This window comes from Trachypithecus francoisi, unplaced genomic scaffold (assembly GCF_009764315.1).
Source record: "Trachypithecus francoisi isolate TF-2019V2 unplaced genomic scaffold, Tfra_2.0 Lachesis_group20, whole genome shotgun sequence".
Taxonomy (NCBI): Eukaryota; Metazoa; Chordata; class Mammalia; order Primates; family Cercopithecidae; genus Trachypithecus; species Trachypithecus francoisi.
In genome coordinates this window covers 52,467,840-52,484,634 of record NW_022681466.1, presented here as the reverse complement: position 1 = coordinate 52,484,634, position 16,795 = coordinate 52,467,840, and the positions used below count along the sequence as shown (strand labels likewise).

General features: G+C 42.3%; 1 long non-coding RNA gene across 1 annotated transcript; it reads left to right on the top strand.

Annotated features, from left to right (window-relative positions):
* Positions 1 to 7,356: 7,356 nt before the first annotated feature.
* Positions 7,357 to 15,730, top strand: LOC117066426. The gene is made up of 3 exons (XR_004430334.1): positions 7,357 to 7,591; positions 11,014 to 11,122; positions 14,911 to 15,730. It is a non-coding gene; the product is annotated as an uncharacterized LOC117066426 (long non-coding RNA).
* The last annotated feature ends 1,065 nt before the right edge of the window (positions 15,731 to 16,795 follow it).

Here is a 16,795-nt window from a genome sequence, read left to right as displayed (position 1 = left end):
ATTCACCCGCCTCGGCCTCCCAAAGTGCTGGGATTACAGGCATGAGCCATTGTGTCCGTCCAAACATGTTGTATTTTTAACAGAAAAAAAGTTTCTAAAATTGCCTTTTTTTACATGAAGAAGCCAGGTGCAAAATGCCACATCTTGTATGATTCTATTTCTATGAAATGTCCAGAATAGGCAAATCCATAGAGACAAGAGATGAGTGGTTGCCAGGACCTGGGGAGAGGGGATAGGGAGTGACTGCTGATAAGACAGAGCTTCTTTGGGGGTTGAAAATGTTCCAAAAGTGAACAGTGGTGGTTGCATAACCTTGTGAATATGCTCAAAATCACTGAATAGCACATTTTTAAAGGGTATATTTTGTGGTATGTGATTTATATACCAATTAGTGATTTATTTAAAAATAATAAATATAGTTTGAAGGGCTTAAGTAGAGGGATTACGAAGAGGTTGGGAGGGAGTACGTCAGATGGGGTAGGAGCTGAGATTTAAATTATAAATATTATCAAACTATAATTTTAAAAATATACATGTATTACTTTGTATGTTAAAAAAATAATTGAAGGCCGGGCACAGTGGCTTGTGCCTGCAGTCCCAGCACTTTGGGATCCTGAGGTGGGTGGATCTCCTGAGGTCAGGAGTTCAAGACCAGCCTGGCCAACATGGTGAAAACCCGTCTCTACTAAAAATACAAAAAATTAGCCAGGCGTGGTGACGCACAACTGTAATCTCAGCTACTCAGGAGGCTGAGGCACTAGAATTGCTCAAACTCAGGAGGCAGTAGTGGCAGTGAGCCAAAATCATGCCACTGTACTCCAGCCTGGGTGACAGAGTGAGACTCCGTCTCAAATAATAATAATAATAATAATAATAATAATAATAATAATTGAAGCAAAACAATAAAGTAAAAGAGATAAATGCAAGTTATTAGTAATCTAGTTTTTACTTGGGAGGCGGGATTCACAAGTATTTATTTTGTTATTATTTATAATCCAAGCATATTCTTTGTATCAGAGGTTATATTATGACCTACAATTTGGAGGTGGAAAATCTGAAGGAAAGGCCATGAAGAAATGTTGTAGTTAATAATTAAACCTGATGCTTTCTGAGAAAAGATTTAAAATGGAGAAATAAAACCCATGAGGAGTGTGCTCTCCTAGAATGACAGCGTCAGGAATGGACTTGAGGGGCCTCCTGAGCTGAGCACGATCCACAGTGCTTCTATCCCACTTCACAGCCCTGTGACAATTCACAAGTCAGTTATTTCTTCCTAAACTGACTTTTTAAATTAAAATATACACATAAAAGAGTGATAAAAAACATTTTTCAGAAAAATGGTATTTTTCCAAGTGGCTTACCTAAAAAATGCCCTTAGCCTGAATTGCATATAATGTGTTATAACTCAGAATTTTCTCATTTTGACATGGTCTGTTCTTATTTTATAAAAATAATAAAAGTGAGCATTTTATATCATCAAAGTTTTTGCAATTTGAAATAGTAATGATGTGAGTCTGCTACTGTTAAAGTAGATTTAAGTCGTGAGTCAGATGAATGGCAAATCCAGCCCACCGCATGTTTTTGTAAGTAAGTTTTGTAAACACACAGCTCCACACATTCATTTACATATTCTCTAGAACTGTTTTTTGCTGCAACTGCAGAGCTGAGTAGTTGCAACAGAAATTTTTCAGTTAGATGACCTACCAAACAAATTATTTACAATTTGACCCTTTATAGAAAAAATTTACTTAGATGAAGATATGTTACTAGGTTGGTATAAAGTAATTGCATTTTTTGCCATTACTGTAATTACTTTTGCACCAACCTAATACACATATCCCTTAGATGAAGATATATGCAAGTATCTCCTGTATTTGGGGCCTGGCATGGTGGCTCACACCAGTAATCCCAGCACTTTGGGAGGCCGAGGCAGACAGATCCCTTGAGCCCAGGAGTTCGAGACCAGGCTGGGCATACCAAAAAAGTTAGCTGGTTGTGGTGGCACATACCTGCAGTGCCAGCTACTTGGAAGGCTGAGGCGGGAGGATAGCTTGAGCCCAGGAGGCAGAAGTTGCAGTGAGCCAAGATTGTGCTACTGCACTCCATCCTGGATGACAGAGTGTTATCCAAACAGAATCTTGTTTTAAATCTGGAAAGAACACACACGTTGCAGGCAAATTGTTTTTCTGTCTCTTGAGTTCTCACAGACAAGCACTAAAATCTGCTTAGCCAGTAAATAGCAAGCAGCCCCTGAAATATCAGGCCTCTTGGGGCTCTGTTTCTTGTCTTTTTTGAGAGAGGTCTCTTGAGGGCTACATGCACAATTCAAAGAACATAAAGCCTTTGACTTATTTATTGCCATCAGAGTGGTCCTTTCCCTGACTTGGTTGTGAAGATAGAGCCTTAATAGCAGATGCGCGGCACTATGGGCTTCCACTCTATTGAGGCCGTTTCTACCTGCTGTCCCTGCTTCTGTGCCTTTTCTGACACAGTGGCTTGTGAAATGGCACAGGCATTGTGCTACAACCTAACAGTGGAGTTTGTTTGAAAATTCCCATGTTGTGGGAGACACAGTCCTCTCCTGATGGCCGTGTTTCTGGTTGGTTTTCTGTCATGAACCAGTGTGCTTTGGGGCACCTGCTCCCACTCTTAGTGGTGTGTGCACTCCCAGAGGTATGAAACTTTGAGGAATAAAAATGGCTTTCTGAACAAAAATATCAAACAGTGTAGAGACCTGTCAGATTGTTTGCACAGCAGATGGGGAGGGACGCATTCTCCCACCTTCATCTGCACAAACACCAAAGAAGCAGCCCCGACAAGTCTAAGCTGGGCCCATCAGCCTCTTCCTCAGGAATTTTGGAAATAAAACTGAGTAAGATCACCTTAAAATACAAAGCCCAAATGCTGTTGGCAGCCATGTTTTTGCCTCTGTGCAGAAAAGAGTTAACCCAGGAAGCCTGGGACGGCTCTTCTTAGCAAGGCTGCTTGCAAGGCTGGTCCTTGGCTGGAGTCTGAGAACTAGGATTGCAGGAGGGTTCGCACCATTCCTAGAACTGATGAGAGGGGCTCACGGTGCTGAAACTGTTTTTGTGCAAGTATGTGGTTTGTGCTGAACAGTTACTTTCCTGTGAAGAGTCTGGAATGTGGTATATGCTGGGCAGAAGGGGCCCGTGTGACCAGCCCCTGATAAAAACACTGGATGCAGAGTCCCTAAGGAGCTTCCCTCATTAACTAATTAATTAATTAATTCCCTGGGGGAATTAAACATGCCCGTGACTACTGGAGAGGACTCCTGGAAGCTCATGCCTGGATTCCCCTAGACTTAATGCCGTGTGCCTTTTCCCTTTGCGGATCTGGCTTTGTGTCCTTTCACTGTAATAAATCTGTGCATAGCTGTGGCCGTGCCTCCATGCTGTGTCCTGCGGGTCCTCCCCCAGTCATTGAACACAGACTTTTTATTGGGCCTTAAAAACCGGTAAGGCACTGACACAGGCTGCAGTGTGAATGTTCGCTGAAGACATGATGCCAGGTGAAAGAGCTGAGTGCAAAGGCTACATCTTGTTTGAGTCCATTTATAAGAAAAATCCAGAATAGGCAAATCCACAGAAACAGAAAGCAGGTGAGTGGCTGCCAGGAGCTGAAGAGAGAGGGGAATAGGGAGTGGGGTGGCTGCTTAGTGGGTACAATTTTGTATTGTGTGATGAAAATGTTCTGGACTAGTGATGGTCGCACAACATTGGGAATGCACTAAAAGCCACTGAACTATACACTTTAAACTGGTTTAAATATACAAATTTGGTTCCATTGGTCTTTTATACCAGTACCATGCCATTTTGGTAACTAGTATAATTTGAAATCCAGTAATATGATGCCTCCAGATTTGCTTTTTCCTTAGGATCGCTTTGGCTATTCAGGCTCTTTTGTGGTTCCATATGAATTTTAGGGTTGTTTTTTCTAATTCTGTGAAAAATGGTGTTGGTATTTGGATGGGAATTTCATTTGGCAGACCGTAGATTGCTTTGGGCAGTATGATCATTTTCACAATATTGATTCTATGAGTATGGGATGTGTTTCCATTTGTTTGTGTCATCTGTAATTCCTTTCAGCAGGGTTTTGTGGTTCTTGTTGCAGAGATCTTTTACCTCCTTGGTTAAGTATATTCCTAGGTTTTTGTTTTTGTTTTGCAGCTGTCGTGAAAGGGATTGAGTTCTTGATTTGATTCTCAGCTTGGTCGTTGTTGGTATATAGCAGTGCTACTTCTTTGTGTACATTGATTTTGTAACCTGAGACTCGACTGTATTTGTTTATGAAATCTAGGAGTCTCATGGAAGAATCTTTAGGATTTTCTAAGTACATGATCGTATCATCTGCAAATAGAGATAGTTTGACTTCCTCTTTTCCAATCTGGATACCCTTTATTTATTTCTGTTGCCTAATTGCTCTAGCTAGGAGTTCCAGAACTCTGTTGAATAGGATTGGTGAAAGTGGGCATCCTTGTCTTGTTCCTGTTCTCGTGGGGAATGTGTTTAACTTTTCCCCATTTAGTATTATGCTGGTTGTGGGTTTGTCATATATCCACATATACATTATTTTGAGGCAAGTCCTTTCTATGCCTAGTTGTTGAGAGCTTTTATCATAAAGAGATGCTGAATTTTGTTTAATGCTATTTCTGCATCTAATGAGATGATCATATGGTTTTTGTTTTTAATTCTGTTTATGCGATGTCACATTTATTGACTTGTGTATCTATCACCTTATACAAAAAATCAACTCAAGATATATCAAAGACTTAATAAGACTTGAAACCATAAAAATTTTAGAAGGCAATTTGGAAAAGCTCTTCTAGACTTCAGCCTAGGCAAAGAATCCATGACTAAGACCCCAAAAGTAAATGCCACAAAAACAATAATAAATATATGGGACCTAATTAAACTAAAAAGCTTTTTACAGCAAAGAAATAATAATCAGAGTAAACAGACAACCCACAGAATGGGAGAAAATATTTGCAAACTACAGTCCAACAAAGGACTAGTATCCAGAATCTACAAGGAACTCAAACAAATCAGCAAGAAAAAAACAAATAATCCTATCAGAAAGTGGGCAAAGGACATGAATAGACATTTCTCAAAATAAGATATACAAATGGCCAAGAAACATATGAAAAAAATACTCAACATCGCTAATCATCAGGGAAATGCAAAATGAAACCACCATGAGAGACCACCTTACTGCTGCAGAAATGGCCATTATTAAAAAGTCAAGAAACAATAAATGTTGGCGTGGATGTGGGGAAAAGGGAACACTTATACACTACTGGTGGGAATGTAAATTAATACAACCTCTTTGGAAAATAGTATGGATATTCCTTAAAGAATTAAAAATAGATCTGCCATTTAATTCAGCAATCCCACTACTGGGTATCTACCCTAAGGAAAATAAGTCATTATATGGAAAAGATACACATGCAACCAACCTAAGTGCCCATTGACTAATGAGTGGATAAAGAAAATGTTTATATATACACACACACACACACCATGGAATACTACTTAACCATAAAAAGAAATGAAAGAATGTATTCTGCAACAACTTGGATGGAGCTGGAGGCCATTATTCTAAATGAAGTAACACAGGAATGGAAAATCAAAAATCATATGTTCTCACTCATGAGTGGGAGCTAAGCTATGGGTATGCAAAGGCATACAGAGTGGTATGGTAGACTTTAGAGACTCAGAAGGGAAAGGTAGGGAGGGGGATTAATTTTTTAAAAATAAAATAGAAATATATGAATTTTGCCCAAATTTTTAAAAGTGTTGTGGCTGGGCACAGTGACTCACTCCTGTAATCTCAGCACATTAGGAGGCCAAGGCGGGAGGATTACTTGAGGCTAGGAGTTTGAAACCAGCCTGGGCAACATCGTGAGACCCTGTCTACCCAAAAAATAAATAAATAATAACCAGGTGTGGTGGCATGAACCTGTAGTACCAGCTGCTTAAGAGGCTGAAGATGGAGAATGGCTTGAGCCCAAGAGTTCAAGGCTGTAGTGAACTATGATCATGCTGCCCTACTCCAGTCTGAGCAACAAAGAGAGACACCATCTCTGGGGATAAAAAATGGCCATAATGATGAATATCACTTCTCGTGCCTTTTTATGCTTGTGCTAAATAGTTGTGAAATACTGCTAAATTTTTGTGAAATAAGTTCCTAGAAGTGAATTTGCTTTGCAAAAGGTTGTGTTATACTTTCTGTTTTAATACATATTCTCAAATTGCTCTCCTGTAAGGTTATTTAGTTTACACTTCCCTACACAATGTACAAGATTATACACATTCCCAATACTGGATACATGTACTTTTTTGATCTTTTTCAGCCTAAGAGGAGAAAATGGCATTCCTTTTAATTCTTCATTGTAGATGAAAGTGAAGTACTTTTTATCAGTTAGTCATTTACATATTTCTTCTGTGAATTACTAGTACAGTTGCTTTGCTTGCTTTTCTATTTGCATGTTCTTCTTTTTTCCTCAAAATTTTCAACTTCTTTTTTGTTTTGTGTTGGTTTTTATTTCTATCAAAGCTCAGTGTTCCCATAATCAAGTCTGCAGAGATCCTGATGAGTAAAACAGTCAGCCTGGCCTGAGAGCTTGTGCTTACTGCTCCTCAGAGTCAAGTGTTTTCAAGTCACCTTGCTGATTTTTTGGCATTTACCTCTACATTGCTAAATAGCATGCTTATCACTGCTGTTTCTAGGTTTTCATTTTAGATGTTATATTTTGATCTCCTACTGTGAAAGATGAGGATTTATTTCTTTTCAGCCCCCAGCCTCTGTGCTTCCTGTCTTTGCATTCTCTCATTGTGGTTGTGTGTACCTGGAGTTCACATTAAGATGCTGTGAGTGACATTCGTAGATTAGCCATGTAGTAGTATACACTCTTGCTGGTTTTTCTTTTACACAACGTTTTATTCACCCTCCACTTAAAATTATCTGTTTTTGTCTGTCTACTTAGTTTTCTTTTTCTTTTTCTTTCTTCTTTTTTTTTTTGAGATGGAGTCTCACTCTGTTACCAGGCTAGAGTGCTATGGCACGATCTCGGCTCACTGCAACCTCCAACTCCTGGGTTCAAGCGATTCTCCTGCCTCAGCCTCTCAAGTAGCTGGGATTACAGGCACATGCCACCACATCCAACTAATTTTTGTATTTTTAGTAGACAGAGTTTCACCATGTTGGCCAGGATGGTCTCGAACTCCTGACCTCAGGTAATCCACCCGCTTCGGCCTCCCAAAGTGCTGGAATTACAGGCGTGAGCCACCGCACCCAGCCTGTTTACTTAGTTTTCTATGTAAATGTCACTAATTCAACCCAACTCTTTGTGAGATATCCCTACGCATCACAGGGGTCAGGGATCACAGCAGTGTCATCTTGAGATCTCTCTGGAGCCTCTGATCTCCTCCATCATGGCCGCCCTCTGTGCCTGGTGCACAGATTTCCTGTTAGTTCTTTGCCTTTTTTGACCTTCTGTATCCTACATCCTATTCTTTTTCTTTTTTTTTTTTTTTTCCCCTCCAGTATCTCCCTGAGAATGGGTTCATAGAAGGTAAAATTTTATGGCCTTGCATCTTTGTTTTACCCTAATGCTTGATGGTTTCCTTGGGTATAACATTTTAGGTCAGAAACTATTTCCCTTTATAATTTTCTGGGCATTGCTCCATTGTCTTCTATTTGCCAGTGTTGCAGCAAGAAGAAAATAATTCCAGTCCTTTGTGACTTTTTTCTTTCCAAAAGCTCATAGGGGGTTCTGGCCATTCCCAGGATTCTAAACTTTCAGTGTGGTTGGCCTTGCTGTATAGCTTAAGGGTTTTTTTTTTTTCTTTTTCTTTCTTTTTTTTTTTTTTTTAATCATGCTAGTCACTCACTGCACCCTTTCAATACAGTAATTCATGTCTTTATTTTCTGGAATTATTTCATTGGTAATTTCTTCTACTCTGTTTTCGTTTTCTGGAGCTCCCTTTACCTTGGTCCCCTAATTATCATATTTTTTTTTCTCCTGTTTTCTATCTCTTTGCCTTATAGTTTTGTTTTCTGGGATTAAACTTGAGACTTCCCTAAGTTTAGTCTTACAAATTCTATTAAATGGTTCATTTCTGCTATCTTTTTTTTTGTTTTTGCATCACTTCAATTTTATTATTTTTAATTGTGTCACCCACAGCCTGTGTATGAGGCCTGCGACTATGGTCTTCATAGTAGAGAGCTGTTCCTGTGGCATGTCCATGACGAACTCCTGATGTCAGTGTCTTTAGGTCCTTCCTCTTGGGCTCATCCATTCCCCAGAGAAGGGCCTTCCAGTCTCCTGCTTGAGGGCTTAGACTTGGCAGGCGGGATGATGGGATCAGTCAGAGAAGTGGCCTGGGGGTGGAGAGTGACCGTCTCAGCCCTCACCTTGTAAATTCACTTAATTCCCTTGTTTTCAGTGCATCACTTGTGCTTCAACTGCTCAGTATCCACCTGGTCCAGAGGCCTCATTTTATCCTCTGGTGTGCAGAGAAGAGAGAGTATCTGCAGCTTTGGCTGCTCTGTGAACAGATCTCTAACCCAGTCCTCCTGTTTTTAACCACCTTCGTTCCCCCACCTGAAGCACCTCTTGCCACAAATTTCCTGAGCCTTTGGGGGATTTTGTACCATAAATCAGGTTGGGTCTTTGCCCTTCCCCACTGCTGTCTTGGGATTTAATTTGCTTAGGTCTGTTACGTTAGTTATTTCTTGTCCATCAACTTTTCAACTGCCAATGTTTTGTTTTCTTTCCTGTTCTCTTTTTCCTTGTCAGTTAATGCTTTTGGTGGAAAAAAAGAAATTCCTTTCTGTGGTTTTGTGGGGCTTCACAATGGAATGAGATTGTGAGTGAGTGCATGCATTTCATCGCTGTCTGCCTGAAGGCCTCAGAGAGCTTTATTCGTTTCTCCTGAAGGATATTAACCATATCTGTCACAGAGGTTGCAGGTATCCTTTATATATATATATATATATACACACACACACACGCACATCTACACACAAACACTATGTAAATACACATACCCCTTTGTTCTGGATGGCCATTTATTTCAGCATCACTTACTTCATCATCTGTCTTGAACTACCTGATAGGCCTAGGTATGAATGGGAACTGCATGGTGTCTGAACTTGCTGTTCCCTTCTGTGGCTCTGTGGGTCTGGTCCTCTACCACAGGTTGCTGCTGAGCAGAGAAATGAGAGTGTGACCTGAGTGTGGCACAGCGTCCTGGGCCCCAGCCAGGGCCCCGTGAGGATCAGCCAGTGCTGTGATGTGCATTGTCGTGATGACTTTTATGCCCTGGTATTTTTCCTTATTTCATTATACTTGTTGGTTTTCTAGATAAATTATCACAAATAATGATAATTTTATTTCTTCTTTCCAATATTTATACCTCTTGTACTTTTTATGGTTTATTGTATTCATGACAGTCCAGAACAACTAATACTTCTTAATGCTGGACATCGTTGTTTTATTTTTCCATTAATAGCAATATCTTACTTTAAGATTTTTGTATTGTTTTCTGATGAATAGTTTATCAATTAAGGGATGCTTACATCTGTTTTGAATTTACTGAGTTTTTTTAAAATCTAGAAATAGATAAGAATTATGGCAAATTCCTTTTTGGCAGTTAATAAGCTATTCATATGGTTTCTTTTTAAACTTATTTTTTAAATCCAGAAATAGGTAAGAATTACAGCAAATTCCTTTTTGGCAGTTAATGAGCTATTCATATGGTTTCTTTTTAAACTTATTTGTGTAATTAATAACATAGATTTTCTGATAGGAAAAAATTCTTGCATATCTGGGGGCAAAATTCCAATTTAGTTATGGTGTATTACTGTTGTGGGAAATCTCTACTTGATTGTGGTTGATATTTAGTATGAAGCATATTATTTTTTATGCTCTTATTGTTGAAGAGACATTTGGCTTGTGGTTGCTTGCTTTTAAGTATAAATGAAGTTTTGTGTTAATAAGGCTGATCTTTTTAGTTATGATGTTAGTGAGCTCTAAAACCCTGTATCATCTTTTTATATAGTCAACAATGCAATTTAAGGGCCAAGTGAAGTGGCTCACACCTATAATCTCAGGGTTTTAGGAAGCCAAGGTGGGAGAATCACTTGAGGCCAGGAGTTTGAGACCAATCAGGTCAACGTAGCAAGACCTTCTCTTACAAAAACTTTGTAGAAAAATAGCTGGGCATAGTGACACTACATGCCTGTAGTCTCAGGTACTTGTGAGGCTGAAGTGGGAGGATTGCTTGAGCCCAGGAGTTCAAGGTTGCAGTGAGCTGTGATCATGCCACTGCACTTCAGTGTGGGCAACAGAGTGAGACTCTGACTCTTTAAAAAAAAACAAAAAACTAATAGGTATTTATTTTACTGCCTTCTCTAGTAGGGTTGGTGACAGAATTAATTCTCAGCTAAACATTTTTTTTTTTTTTTTGAGACGGAGTCTTGCTTTGTCACCCAGGCTGGAGTGCAGTGGCCAATCTCCGCTCACTGCAAGCTCCGCCTCCCGGGTTCATGCCATTCTCCTGCCTCAGCCTCCCGAGTAGCTGAGACTATGCTCGCCACCACGCCTGGCTAATTTTTTGTATTTTTAGTAGAGACGGGGTTTCACTGTGTTAGCCAGGATGGTCTCAATCTCCTGACCTCATGATCCGCCTGCCTCGGCCTCCCAAAGTGCTGGGATTACAGGTGTGAGCCACTGCGCCCAGCCAAAGATGTTTTATACTCTGGGTATAAGACTCTGACTCTCCAATCTGACAAATGAAAACTTGAAGCTTTAAAAAAAAAAATGGGTGGAAGTTGGAAAACTTCTCATTTAAAAGTTCCAGACAATTTTTGTGTTCTCTAACAGTGAAGACTGAAGTTTTCCCTGGGACTGATACTCTTGTTTTGGTGAAAGTCCTCTGAAAGGACCTGTTAGTTGTACAGAGGTAAGGCTAGGCCTCCTCCTGTTCTCAGGGCTCAAGGTGTGAGTGGTCTGAGGCCCGTCAGCAACCCCTGTGCCTCAATGGGAGATCGAGTGTCTCCCATCCCATGTGGCCACTTGATCTGCTGAATTCTGAGTCAGGTATGTTGAAGTTTCTTACTCTTAACTGTGGTTTGTGTCAAAAGCTTTGATTTCTAAGAGATTATGGTCAAACCATACATAAAGGTTTCTAGCCCTATCTTCTTGATGGTTTTTACCTTTAATTTTAGTTAGTCCTTTAATCTTTTTTTTTTTTTTTTTTTTGAGACGGAGTCTTGCTCTGACACCCAGGCGGAGTGCAGTGGCCGGATCTCAGCTCACTGCAGCTCCGCCTCCCGGGTTTACGCCATTCTCCTGCCTCAGCCTCCCAGTAGCTGGGACTACAGGCGCCCGCCTCGTCGCCCGGCTAGTTTTTGTATTTTTAAGTAGAGACAGGGTTTCACCGTATTAGCCAGGATGGTCTCGATCTCCTGACCTCGTGATCCGCCGTCTCGGCCTCCCAAAGTGCTGGGATTACAGGCTTGAGCCACCGCGCCCGGCCAGTCCTTTTAATCTTGAAGTATACATTTTACAATACTAATATTACTGTTTCCATCTATGTTCTGAGGTTAAAAATCAGAGTTGGAGGCAGGATCTGGACCCAAGTGCTCTTGCCAGGGCTGCTTTCTAGGGTAGAATGGAGGAAGAACCTTGGGCCAAGACCACTGGCCATTGTCGCCAGGGGTGCAGCCAAAAGTCAGGGCTGTGCCTGGGAGCAAGAGGGACTCCCAAGACCCAGAGCAGATCTGGAGCACTGTGAGTTGGAGGAGTCGGGGTCGGACAGCAGCCTACAAGGGTGAGGGTGGTGAGAAAGCAGGGTGAACAGAGAAGGACAGATGTGGCCCACTCAGGGATCCACACCAGCGTCTCGTGGCATCTGGTGTCTAGTCACCAGCACGCATGGGGTCGCCCCTGCATTCGTGGGCTGACGCTTCTGCAAGACTGAGCCTCGCAGCACCAGGGTGCTCCTGGACAGAAACACCCACATGACCAAGCAGAACTTCTTAGCAGCTGTTTAAAGGGATAACTGGAAATTCTCCATCCTAATTGGGCAAGATTACTTACCAGCTTGTGAAGTAGGGCATATGCTTAAAGTACTTTTTAAACATTTTTTAAATGATGCTGCTAAATGAAAGTACTTTTTATTTCACAGCGAGGATCTGTTTTTGCCAAATGAAGTTCACTTACTTAGCTTCTTTTATTGGTGCTTTGATAGAGAGGGGGTGTGGTCTGTCCCTTTAGCCTTGTTGTTCTTGATCTGGTTTTTCTTTTTTTATTTTTATTTATTTTGAGATGGAGTCTTACTCTGTCGCCCAGGCTGGAGTGCAGTGGCACGATCTTGGCTCACTGCAACCTCTGCCTCCCGGGTTCAAGTGATTCTCCTGCCTCAGCCTCCCAAGTAGCTGGGATTATAGGCACCCGCCACCATGCCCAGCTAATTTTTGTATTTTTGTAGAGACGGAGTTTCACCATGTTGATCAGGCTAGTCTTGAACTCTTGACCTCAGGTGATCCACCCATCTCAGTCTCAGTCTCCCAAAGTGCTGAGATTACAGGCATGAGGCACCGCACCTGGTCGGAAGATTTTTTTTTTTTTTTTTTTGAGACGGAGTCTCACTGTGTCACTCAGTCTAGAGTGCAGTGGCGCAATCTCAGCTCACTGCCATCTCTGCCTCCCAGGTTCACACCATTCTCCTGCCTTACCCTCCCGAGTAGCTGAGACTACAGGTGCCCGCCACCACGCCTGGCTAATTTTTTGTATTTTTAGTAGAGACAGGGTTTCACTGTGTTAGCCAGGATGGTCTCAATCTCCAGACCTCGTGATCCACCCACCTTGGCCTCCCAAAGTGCTGGTATTACAGGTGTGAGCCACCATGCCCGGCCTCTTTTTTTATTTTTTATTGTAAAATACACATAACATGAAATTTATCATTTTAACTGTTTTAATGTACAGTTCAGAGGCATGAAGCACGTTCACATGATTGTGCAATCATCACTACTTGCTATTTCCAAAACGTTTTCATCATCCCAAACTGAGCTCTGTAAGCTTTAAACACTGGGGTGGGGGCTTCCTATTCCCTGTCTTCAGCCCCTAACCACCGTTTTGCTTTGTCTCTGAATTTACCCATTCTGGGCACCTCATAGACGTGGACTTACACAGCATGTGCCCTTTGGTGAGGGGCTGATTTCACTCAGTGCAACTTCTTCAGGCCCATCTGTGTTGCGGCGTGTGTCAGCCACACTGCTTCTGCATCCATCCGTCCACCTTCTTCTCTCCATAGCCCCTACCCCATTCTAGTTCAGGAGTTGTGGTTTTCCTTGTGTCTTCCAGAACCACAACTGGGAGACCGCCTGCCACCATGGCTTGAAAACCCCTACTGACTCTGTAGCCAGCGGAGTTAGACCTATATTCCTGGCCTGTGTGGAAAGACTGGCTTTTTCTGACAGGAGTACTTAGCTGTTTTATTTATCCTCTCTTTTCTCAGAGGTATGGTACGCAGCTCCCCTCCCTGCCCTCACCACCACCTACCTGAAAGACGGGAAGATTAGGTCCTCCGTGTCCTTAAGGAAAAGGAGAGAGTGTTTTGGTTGCCAGCAATTTGGGCTCCAGACCTTCATCAAGGCAACTCATCGAGGTCCATATTGGAGAATTAGAGGTGTAACAGAGGCAGAGGATAACAGCGGAAGTTCCAGTGGGCTGTGGAGGGAGAGCAGAGGCCAGTATGCCCCTGGAGATGGTGGCCGGTGGCTGAGAGGAACATCTAGGAAGACCAGAAACTCAGCCACCCTGCAGACTAAGGGCCCACATCATGCCTCTTCCAACCTGCCAAATTCCTATGAAATGCGGGAGAAAGTGAGGGGACTCACAAGGTGGGCTTTTAGGGACGGCACTGGACTTCAGTTAAAGGTTCTTGGCTGGGCACAGTGGCTTAATGCCTTTAATCCCAACACTTTGGGAGATTGAGGCAGAAGGATTGCTTGAGCCCAGGAGTTCAAGGCTGCAGTGAGTCATGATCATGCCACTGCACTCCTGCCTCGGTGACGGAGTGAGACCCTGTCTCTAAAATGAAAGAAAGGTTATTATCATGAGTTAGCCTCATTTTCTGGCTTTCCAGGGTCATTTGAAGGAAGTATCTATATCAAAACTGCCCATTTACACTTTTTTCCATGTAAATGGAAATACTAGATGTCATGCCAGCTTTAGGAAGGAAAAATAGGATTTTCAAAAATAAATATTGTCAGAAAGTCTCCTCCTGGAGACTGAGGGTGATTTAAGTATCTTTGTCTTCTTTCCTCCTGAGGGCTATCTGAGGCTGAGGGCCTCAGTAGGTCAAATATGCCAGCAACTGGTGCTGCAACATGACACCACCCAACACCAAAGCCATCATGTCACCATTCACAAAAAGGAGGCTTTGGTATTTGCTGCTGTTCCCTCTCCCTCCCCCAGGACAGCATGTGAGCCTATTTAGATAATTACAGTCCCAAGTGAATCTGCACTGAGCGTTTTTTCCATTCCCTCACTCATGAAATGTCCATTTGGGAAAAAGAAGTAATTTCACCACAAGACACTTAAGATTTTAGAGGCTGAATTCCGCCTTTCTAAGTATAAACTAAACTTAATCTTGGAACAAAATTCCTTCGAATTAATTCTTTAGTTATTACATATTATTTTCTTAGTAAGCACATCCAAAAATATAAAAGTACTATTTCCTTTAAAAAAAATTTCACTTACTAAAAATGTTCTCTTTGGAGTGCTAGAACTTTGTCGGTTAACTTATGACTTAACTTATGATTAACTTATGACTTATGATTAACTTATGATTAACTTATGACTTACGTCTTTCCACACAGGCCAGGAATATGGATCTAACTCCGCTGGCTACAGAGTTGGAAAGGGTTTTCAAGCCATGGTGGCAGGTGGTCTCTCAGCCAGAACTGTGGTTCTGGAGGACACAAGGAAACCCACAACTCCTGAACCATGATGGGGATTGGGGTACTGAGAGAAGAAGGTGGATGGGTGGATGCAGAAGCGGCATGGCTGACACACACGACAACACGGATGGGCCTGTGCTGAGTAAAAAGAAGCCCGTCATCAAAGGGCACATGCTGTATGGTAGAGGGACACAGTCACGCGTGTGTTGTTGGGAGACAGAGTCTAAGGTAGAAGAACCTCTTTGAGGGCAATTTGGCGGAATCCATCAAAATGGATTCCACCTGTGTGTAGAGATGTGCTTGGGAGGATAATTATTGCACTAGTGTTTGTGATAACGAAAGACTGGAAACACCCTAAATGCCTACTGTCTCCATCCATATGATGGACCTGCATGTGTCATCAGAGAGTGAAGTAGGCAATGGTGACGGAAGTAAAGCTAGCAGTGATGAAATATTTACTGTGTGACCGACATTGTCTAAGTGCATTTGGTCTTGACCACAATCCCATGAGTTAGGCATTTTATATCCAGTTTACGAATATGAAACCAAAGCAGCAAGAGGCTCCATGACTGCTCAGAGTCACACTCTAGTAAGGGTTAGAGCTGGGACTGAACTCCTGCTGTTGGGCCCAGCATCTGGTCCCTTGGTCTCTACACTGAAATTGTTCCTCCAGATCCTCCAGATGTCATGAAGGACCTAGCTCTGTATATCTTGGTAAGGGAGCAGAACATGCCGCCATCTGCATAAAAGAGGGGAACTATGCATGCATGTTTGCATAAGTGCAGGGCAGCGCTGTCCTGTAGAACCTTCTGTGATGATGGGAATGTTCTAGATCTGTGCTGGCTGAACCTTAGCCACAGTGGCTGCTGAGCACTTAAAAGGTGGCTAATGCCGGGCGCGGTGGCTCAAGCCTGTAATCCCAGCACTTTGGGAGGCCGAGACGGGCGGATCACGAGGTCAGGAGATCGAGACCATCCTGGCTAACACTGTGAAACCCCGTCTCTACTAAAAAATACAAAAAACTAGCCGGGCGACGTGGCGGGCGCCTATAGTCCCAGCTACTCGGGAGGCTGAGGCAGGAGAATGTCGTGAACCCGGAAGGCGGAGCTTGCAGTGAGCTGAGATCCGGCCACTGCACTCCAGCCCGGGCGACAGAGCGAGACTCCGGCTCAAAAAAAAAAAAAAAAAAAAAAAAAAGGTGGCTAATGTGACCAAGAAATTGAATTTTAATTTTATTGTATTTTAATTTTAAAAATTATTAATTTTTTTCTTCAACTTTTAACTTCTGGGGTACACGTGCAGGATGTGCAGGTTTGTTACATAGGTAAACATGTGACGTGGTGGTTTGCTGCGCAGATCAACCCGTCACCCAGGTGTTAAGCCCAGCATCATTAGCTATTCTTCGTGGTGCTGTCACTCCCTCCATGCCCCCAGACAGGCCCCAGTGTGTGGTGCTCCCATACGTGTGTCCACGTGCTCTCATCATTCAACTCCCACTTATAAGTGAGAACATACAATGTTTTTTTTTCTCTTCCTGCATTAGTTTGCTGAGGATAATGGCTTCCAGCTTCATCCATGTCCCTGCAAAGGATATGATCTTGTTCCTTTTGATGGCAGCAGAGAATTCCATGGTGTATATGTCCCTTATTCTCTTTATTCAGTCTATCATTGATGGGCATTTGAGCTGATTCTATGTCTTTGCTCTTATGACTAGTGCTGCAGTGAACCATATGCATGCCTGTATCTTTATGACAGAATGATTTATATTCCTTTGGGTATATGCCCAGATATGAGATTGCTAGGT